This window comes from Littorina saxatilis, linkage group LG2 (genome assembly GCF_037325665.1).
Source record: "Littorina saxatilis isolate snail1 linkage group LG2, US_GU_Lsax_2.0, whole genome shotgun sequence".
In the NCBI taxonomy this organism is placed as follows: domain Eukaryota; kingdom Metazoa; phylum Mollusca; class Gastropoda; order Littorinimorpha; family Littorinidae; genus Littorina; species Littorina saxatilis.
The window spans coordinates 50,330,532-50,338,836 of NC_090246.1; positions in this window are offsets into that span (position 1 = coordinate 50,330,532).

An 8,305-nucleotide genomic window follows, 5' to 3' on the forward strand; every position below is an offset into this window, starting at 1 on the left:
AGAGATCTTGCACTTGGGCCGAGTGATTGATCGACTCCTTATTGATCTTGCCCCACATATAGTCGCAATAGACCAATCGGGGTCGCCACACAACCTTTGTACTTCCTCTCTCTCTCTTTTAAAAAGGCATAGTTTGCAAAGTAGGATCACTGTCGTCTGTAAACAATTTGTTGTATCCCTCCCCGCACCCACCCCCCCCCCCCCCCCACCCCCTCCCCCCTTCCCTGGTGCTGTGCAACATTTACCATTTTAGATTCCACCAGCTTTTAGTGTTGAATAATCCCATTCACGATTACATTCAATGTGAAATGCCTTCCATTTGGGATTCATGTTGATTTTTCAAGTGTATTGATAGGTTGATGGAATAGTTTCATTTTAATGAGGCCCAGACTTCCATTCACCTTGAATCAAACTTATGAATGAAAGGACGACACGCAGCTCCAGAGTAGTTCTGGCTGAGTGCCAAGAGACTAGAGTGGTTTCCAAAGCTTAGAACTACGTCATCCGTTGTGGACAGTGCACGGGAAACAGCAAACTGGAACAAATCGATACACCAATCGTAAAATGCGTTACAAGACAAAGTCGGGAACCCCTCGCGATGACGTCGAATGACGTCAAGCCACCGGAGCTTTGACGTCACGGCCGTTGACCTTGTAGACCACGATCGATCAACGTGCATGCAGGCTTTCACAGCACTGGGTTCTCGATCGATTCGTCGGAGAAGGAAGCCGCTAGTGACGCACGAACTTGTGCTTCCTGTCGAGTTGTGCAGCAAAAAAATTCCTTATATGGGCATGCTCATGAAAAACGAGGTCAGGGAAAACCTTTTTTGGAGCGGAAAACTCGTCTCGAGTTAGAAACCCAGGAGGTACATTCCTTGTGACTGACCCACTTTATTAAAGTCGGGGAACTCTCAGCACGTGCCTGGCACCGGAGCTTGCTGTCTCCCACTACAGACAAGAACAAGAAGATAATAGCGGGGCTGGATCGATCCAATGCTAAATTCATTTGCTGAAGTTGCGAAATCTCCCACAGCGTGTGGGCGGAGAAAGCTGAACGGCAGAATAGACGACCCAATTTTTGCCTGTCTTACATACCCGCCCACGTTCATTCACAAGTTTAAGTATCCACGATTCAGTCTCCCATAGGCAGCTCTCCGTATTCCCCCCACTACTGACAGACTTTTCTTTGTCATTGAGGAAAACATCCCCGGTCGTCCAGGTGGATTTCACTTTTCTTTGTACTTTGTAAGCAGAACACCAGGGGAGGATGGGGGAAGGGAAGGATACTGAGATGAGACACTACTGTCACATGTGTGTGTGTGTGTGTGTGTGTGTGTGTGTGTGTGTGTTAGTACCTGGAACATTCTGTGCTTCGTCGGCAAATATACAACAAATGATTTCTCTGCAAAGTTTTCACAGCTTTGGCCTACTTTTCTTGTTTATGTGACACAGCCTTGAGACATCTAAAAGAAAACACGCTCACGATCAAACTATCATAGAAATGGATTTCACAATTCACGCTTTGGCACAGATTGCGGTATTCAAAGTTAAAACAGGTAACTAACATACATTAGATTGTAATATTGAACCGTGCCGGTGTAAAAATGTTATGCATTCGGAAAACTGTGGCCGATATACTCAAAGGAATTCGCTCATCTTGAAAGTACGTATCAAAAGAGAGGTGGACGGCTTACCAAAAGCGCGCAAGAAACTTATTTCGTTTCTCTTGAAATTTTGAATCAATCTGCAGAATACAGCAAAGCCCACCACTGAGCAGTCCAGTAAAATTGTTATTGATGTCTTTTTGCACATCTACAATACGTGTACCCCACAGTGGGACACGAAAACTAGAAACTAAAAATGTCAGTAAACAAAAAGCAATTTACTGAACTGTTCAAACATGAACACTGCACACAGTTCCGTACGTAGCTGCGCAATTTGTTTCTTATACTTTGCGGAAAAAGAACCTCAAACAGAGTAATGGTGTGGAAAATTAGTTTTGTTTTGTGACATACAGTTTCCAGCTTGTCCTTTATGTCCTATTGGTGCTCAATGTACAGATAAGACTGCTGCGCTCAAAATTACAACGCTAAAACGTATTGGATTGTAGATCGTGATCGTGAGCCCTCAATGTAAAATCGTGACCGATTCATTCAAATCACTTCGGTCATCTTGAAGGGCGATGGAGAGTAGGCTTCCTTGTATTTGTACGCGGTGATAGGCAGTAAGTTAGATCAATCGGGTTTCCTTTATTATCGAGTTCATCCGCCGAACACGGGGAAGCCCTCTAATCTGTCCAATGAAACGGCGAGTCAGTAATGCCATTTTCGTCAGTGAACGATTGAAAGGGTACGTCAGCCCGGCGTTAGTGGAACTACCGATGATTGATGACGTCATGCCAACCGACTCGACAAAACTTGCTATGTGAGACTGCACTTTTTTTGTGGTCGTGGTTCTCGTAGCAGACGACGGTTTATGTCTATCGCCAGTTCCTCTGAACAGTCAAAAGCCATCGCTAGAGTTCTTGTGAACCACAGCCGTTTGTTTCGTGCATAGTCAGAGGTACATAATAACGTGGTATTGCAGATAAGCTCACAGCGAATGACAAACTGACGACAACATTATGACAAGGAACTTAGTCGATAAATATCGACAGGGGGCGGACAAATGGTTTACATGTGAAATGTGTGTATATGGGTGTGGTTCTGAAACAAACAAACCATGTGAACCCCCCCCATCCCACCGCTCGCGGGCTGAACGACTGACGTCACATGTCGCTTCGGTCTTTTCCTGAGAAGAACACCGCGTGTACATAATACACAATTCGATCGCGTAGCACTGCCAATGCACATTTTCGCAACGAAAACCGTGCTACTGTTTCTTGTGTGTTAAATCTGAAAGCAATATAAGTGAACGAACAATTGAAAACTGATATCACGTTACTAAACTCCCAAAAGTAATAAATTACTTCTGACTGCGGTACACAATACGGCAGTCACCTCTGCGAATGCTGTCGAAGAATCTAACCGAAAGTAAACATTCTGGGAATCTACGCGCATCGGCCTTGACGCAAGTTCAATACTTAGCCAATGAGCGCGCCGCGGCGAAGTTGGCCGCTGTAAGTCTCGCAGCGCTGGCTGGCTGAGCGAGTTGCGTGTCCATCCTTTTTTGGTCCAAGCCGCACCAGATTAGTAGGTGCTTGATTTTGGTATTTTGATTTGACATAACATTAAACCTTTCTTGGGGTTCATGGTCATGGCAACAGCCATAATAATATTATATCATGTATAATATTACATTTCAGCATATTTGAATTACATGTCATCATACCAAACTGTCATACATTTTTATTCCTACATCATTCTGATTGATCACAACCAAACCTACTATCAGTGGACACATCCAAATGTAAGCGCCTGTTCTTGACAACTTTTAATCGATCTAAAAATAGCAACTTGCTGGGCCCTCTGCCGCCAACAGACACTGTTTGGCCTGTAGGTAAAATGTACAATGTATTTTCTGATTTGTGCACAACAGCTTTATTTCTTTTTTCTTGTTTTTAACATAACAATGTTTAATGTCACTGTATGTTTAAAAGACCATGGTCATATTTGTAAAAAAAATGTTAAATTAGAAAATAAATAACATTTTGGTTCATGATTTTTCCTACACCTGTGCTGAAAATAAGAAATAAAAATGTCGGGTATATAAGTCTCTCAAATACAGCTAGGTATGAATGGCTCGGTTTGAGTTTGTTGCAGTTGACCCTGCACAATGCGACATATCATGTTTTTGTTGAACAATTTTGACGTCACCCCTCCCATAGGGTGACGTATTTCACAACTTCCTGTGTTACACAAACTCTGTGATGACCAATTTTGACGTCACCCCTCCCATAGGGTGACGGATTTCACAACTTTCTACAGATGAACAATGTTGCCTTCACCCCTCCCATAGGGTGACGGATGTCACAACTTCCTGTGTACACAAACTGATGACGTATTTCACAACAAAATGGCGCTGCCCATGGTCAACCTCTAAACTATCCGTATAGAATGGGGGCGTCCTCGCCCCCATAAAAAGGGGAAACTGGATCACACGGGTTCACGATGGCTCAGGGGTAAGATAAACCACGCAACAATAAATTCTTTGATAAAATGATAAAAGGGGTCCTTAACGTCCTCACAGGAAATTTTCCTTTCCTTAATACGCTAAAAGAAATTCTTTGAAAATTGCTCGCTCTTTACGGAGGGCACCTGATGTTCTCAAGCGGTGAGTGTTTAAATGAAAGGGTGTTTGTACTGTGTGTAAAAGCCTAACAGTATCTGTGATGGTTTACGGGAGGCTTACTGTGCCTTTAATATACCACTGCTGTATGTTTGTGTGCATTTTCCCGTTCGACTGTTTATATATGTATATTAGTATATATATATTACTAAGTCTTGAATGGGGGATGGTGCATAAGGCTTTGGGCGATGTTCGAACGACATGTATCTATATTTAGATGCCCGTGTCAGTATACGTGTGACTTGGAATAATAGGCCGTGAAAAGTAGGATATGCGCCGAAATGGCTGCGATCTGCTGGCCGATGTGAATGCGTGATGTATTGTGTAAAAAAAATTCCATCTCACACGGCATAAATAAATCCCTGCGCCTTGAATATGTGCGCGATATAAATTGCATAAAATAAAAATAAAAAAATAAAAAAATAAATCCCTGCGCTTAGAACTGTACCCACGGAATACGCGCGATATAAGCCTCATATTGATTGATTGATGATTGATTGATTGATGATTGATTGATTGATGATTGATTGGTATACAAGTATGTTACTGGACCCGCCTCACTGGAACTGGTTTAGGGTGAAAAAAAAAGGCTAGGAGCGTGAAATAAAGATGAAAATAGCTTATTTCATGTATGCATCATCTTACATTTCATAACTTTATAGCAGAATGCTGCCGCATATTACTCTCACACATACTTACCTTGTATTCTGTATGATGGCTTTTCTCCTCTATGTTATCATTGCCTTTAAACCATTCCCTGACCAATCTAAACCGTGTCCCTAAGCCCTTACCCTGACACTAAATTCACAATTGCAACGACTGACAAGCTGCTCCAATTAGCGATTCTCAACTAGCTTCCCCAAACCACGCTGAAAACGCGGTGCTTGAACGTTTTCATCATTCACACTAACCACTATACCTATATGCCTAAAAAAACAAAAACTATTGCGATTTTCATTCTGCCTGGGGCCGAAACGAAAAAAGTTGGTCGATAGCCGTTCCCGCCCGTGCGTGCGATGTGATAAAGACGGCGCGGGTATGACCAAGGGGTGGTCCGACTGCGACTGAGGCGCTGGGAAACACGAGCTGTCTTTGGTCTCGCGGCGTGGTTGGGTATTGTTGTTGTTGATGTTTTGTTTTGCTATCTTTGTTTTGTCTCTCTCTCTCCCTTCATGTCTCTCGCTCGGTCTCCCTCTCTGTCTCTCTCTGTCTCTCTGCCTCTGCCGCTCTGTCTCTGTCTCTGTCATTCTCGGTCTCTGTCTCTCACTCTGTCTCTCCCCCCCTCTCTCTCTCTCTCTCTCTCTCTCTCTCTCTCTCTCTCTCTCTCTCTCTCTCTCTCTCTCTCTCTCTCTCTCTCTCTCTCTCTCTCTCTCTCTTTTGTTTTTGTTTTGTTTCGGGTTTTTTGTCAAGCGAATTTTACAGGTAATGGTTAAGTTTATTGAAAAAAAGTCGGGAATTGTCCGTTTGCAAGAAATTTGTTGGGCACGGCTGAAAATATTATGGTGGTCGGGCATGATCAGGTGCAATTTAGGGCTGCAACATGTGCACAGCGTTTTATATAGCTTTCTGAGTGGCCAGGCACGTTTGGGTGAAAGTCGTTGCATGAGCATTGTCGGGCGCATTTTAGTGGCCGGGCGTGGCCCGGTTTGTCACATTTAATGGTCCGGATTAGTCGGGCATAATTTTGATTTTAGTTGGCGGGCATAGTCGAGCATATTATAGTGGGTTGGCATGGTCGGACGCACTTGAGTGGTCGAGCTTCTTAGACGTACTCCAATAAGACTGGCGCATTTTTTAGATTGGGCATAATTGGTCGGACTTCAGGGGTCAAAAAGGATGGTAACATGTTTGCAGTGGACAGGCGCATTTTCATGGTCGGGCTTAGTGGGGCTTTATTCTGTTGTCCAGCATGCCCGTGCGAATTTAAGTGATCGGGCAATGCGGCATGGCGGTCGCCGGGGTACATGGTCGGCAAAGGGCGTCTGTATTTGAGTATCCGGTCATGGTTAAAACTATTGATATGGATCTAGCATTTTCGGGCGCATTCTTTGGTCGGCTATGGTTGGCATACGTTAGTATAGTCCGGAGTGGTCGGATGCATTTGAGTGACTCGCTGGGTCATGTGGTCGGGTGTGATCCGGCGTATTTTTAACAAACGCAGGGGTTTGGCATGTTTTAGTGACAGGGAATAATTGTGTTTCTGTTCGGGCATAGACAAGCTCTGCAGGGTCGGTCGTATTTTAGAGACGGCATAATTATGTTCAGATGTGGAAGAGTATAATGACTAGTGTCTTATAGTGGTCAGGCATGTTCGGGTGCATTTTAGCGGCCGGGCGTTTACCGAGCACAGTTTTACGGTCGTTCATAATCGAGGATAGTGTGATAGTTGAGCATGGTCCGCTGTAACACGAGAAAATTACTCCCACGAGATTTTTACTCGAGTGAAAATTTCGTACAAAAATGTTACTCCCTTTACGAAAAAATTACTCCCCCATAACACGAGAAAATAACACCCCACAACAGGTGTGTTCCGAGTAAACATTTCGTACAAAAATGTGACTCCCCTGACGAATAAAAAACCGAATAAATTACTCCACCCTAACACGAGCAATTTAACTGCCCACGCCAGGTGTACGAAACTTTTACTCCCCTGTCCCCTGTTAGTTTTGGTGGTGGAAGGGGTCGGGGGAGGGGTATCGCGACATTTGTTTGCGCGAGATCACATATTGGCATTATCGCTTCGCCCGCATCCCAATTTTGCGTACGAGATTTTTACTGGAATTAAACAAACGGGGAGTACAAATTTCGTGAAGAGAGCAATTTTTTCGTGCCTTGGGGAGTTCTTTTCTCGTACAAAAGGTGTACTCGGAGTAAGAATTTCGTACGAAATTTTTACTCCGGAGTACATTTTTCGTGGAGTAAAAATGTCGTGTTACACCGGCACATTTCACAGGTTGGACATGTTCGTGCGTATCTAAATAGTTGGGCTTGGTACGGTGCATTTTCATGGTTATGTACGTATGATCATGCGTATGTTATAGCAGAAGGGCGTAAGCGGCTGTATTGCAGCGGTCGGACGTTTCTTGTTTTGTTTTGCTTGTTTGTTTGTTGTTGTTGTTGCTGTTGTTGTTTTGAGTGAGTGTGTATGTGTGTGTGTGTGTGTGTGTGTGTGTGTGTGTGTGTGTGTGCGTGTGTGTGTGCGTGTGTGCGTGCGTGCGTGCCGCGTCAGTGCGTGCGTGCGTGCAGTGCGTGCGCGCGCGCGCGTGTACGTGTGTGTGCGTGCGTGCGTGTGTGTGTGTGTGTGTCCCAGTTTTCAGAATCTTCTTCTTTTTACCGTGACGATCTCAACAGTGTAAACATTTTCAAACACGAATAACTGTTCCCGGCCGCCAGCACGAGAAGAGTTTGTGAAGCTGAACCGACCAACAGAGATGTTCTCATGCGCGAACAAACAAGTATTATGTACAAGACATAATACACAAAAGACAAATACTGAATAATGACCGCTGGCCGTGATCACGTCAAGTGATCAACTGTGGTATGATCGATGTTGCTTCTTCTGGGATGATGACAGCCGGGAAGCCACTAACTTGAAAGAGTGACTGCTGCACTTATTACTGAGCAAACGAGAAGAAGAAGAGAAGACTGCTGCCATTTTTTTTTAAACAATCGACTGGTATGAAACATTGTTGGTGTATATGAACAAATGCTTTTACAAATTAAAACAGCAAGTATAAATGGAGATAATATAATTATACTGAATATCATATTGTAAACCGCTGTTATTGTGTCCATTTTTGTTGTGACTCATTCAGCAGTTTTATAAGTTTTGATTTGTGTCTGTAATGTCATATTTCTGTGTACTTTTTGGGGTGATTTGAGATAGTTGGTAAAAAGCCTTTATACGTAAAGTGACTCAACAGATCGAAACCGCTGCGCTAGAGCCATCGCGGAGACATTTTTGACATACAACAAAGCTGAGTGTGGAAGGGAGGTAACTGGGCTATGTATTTCTG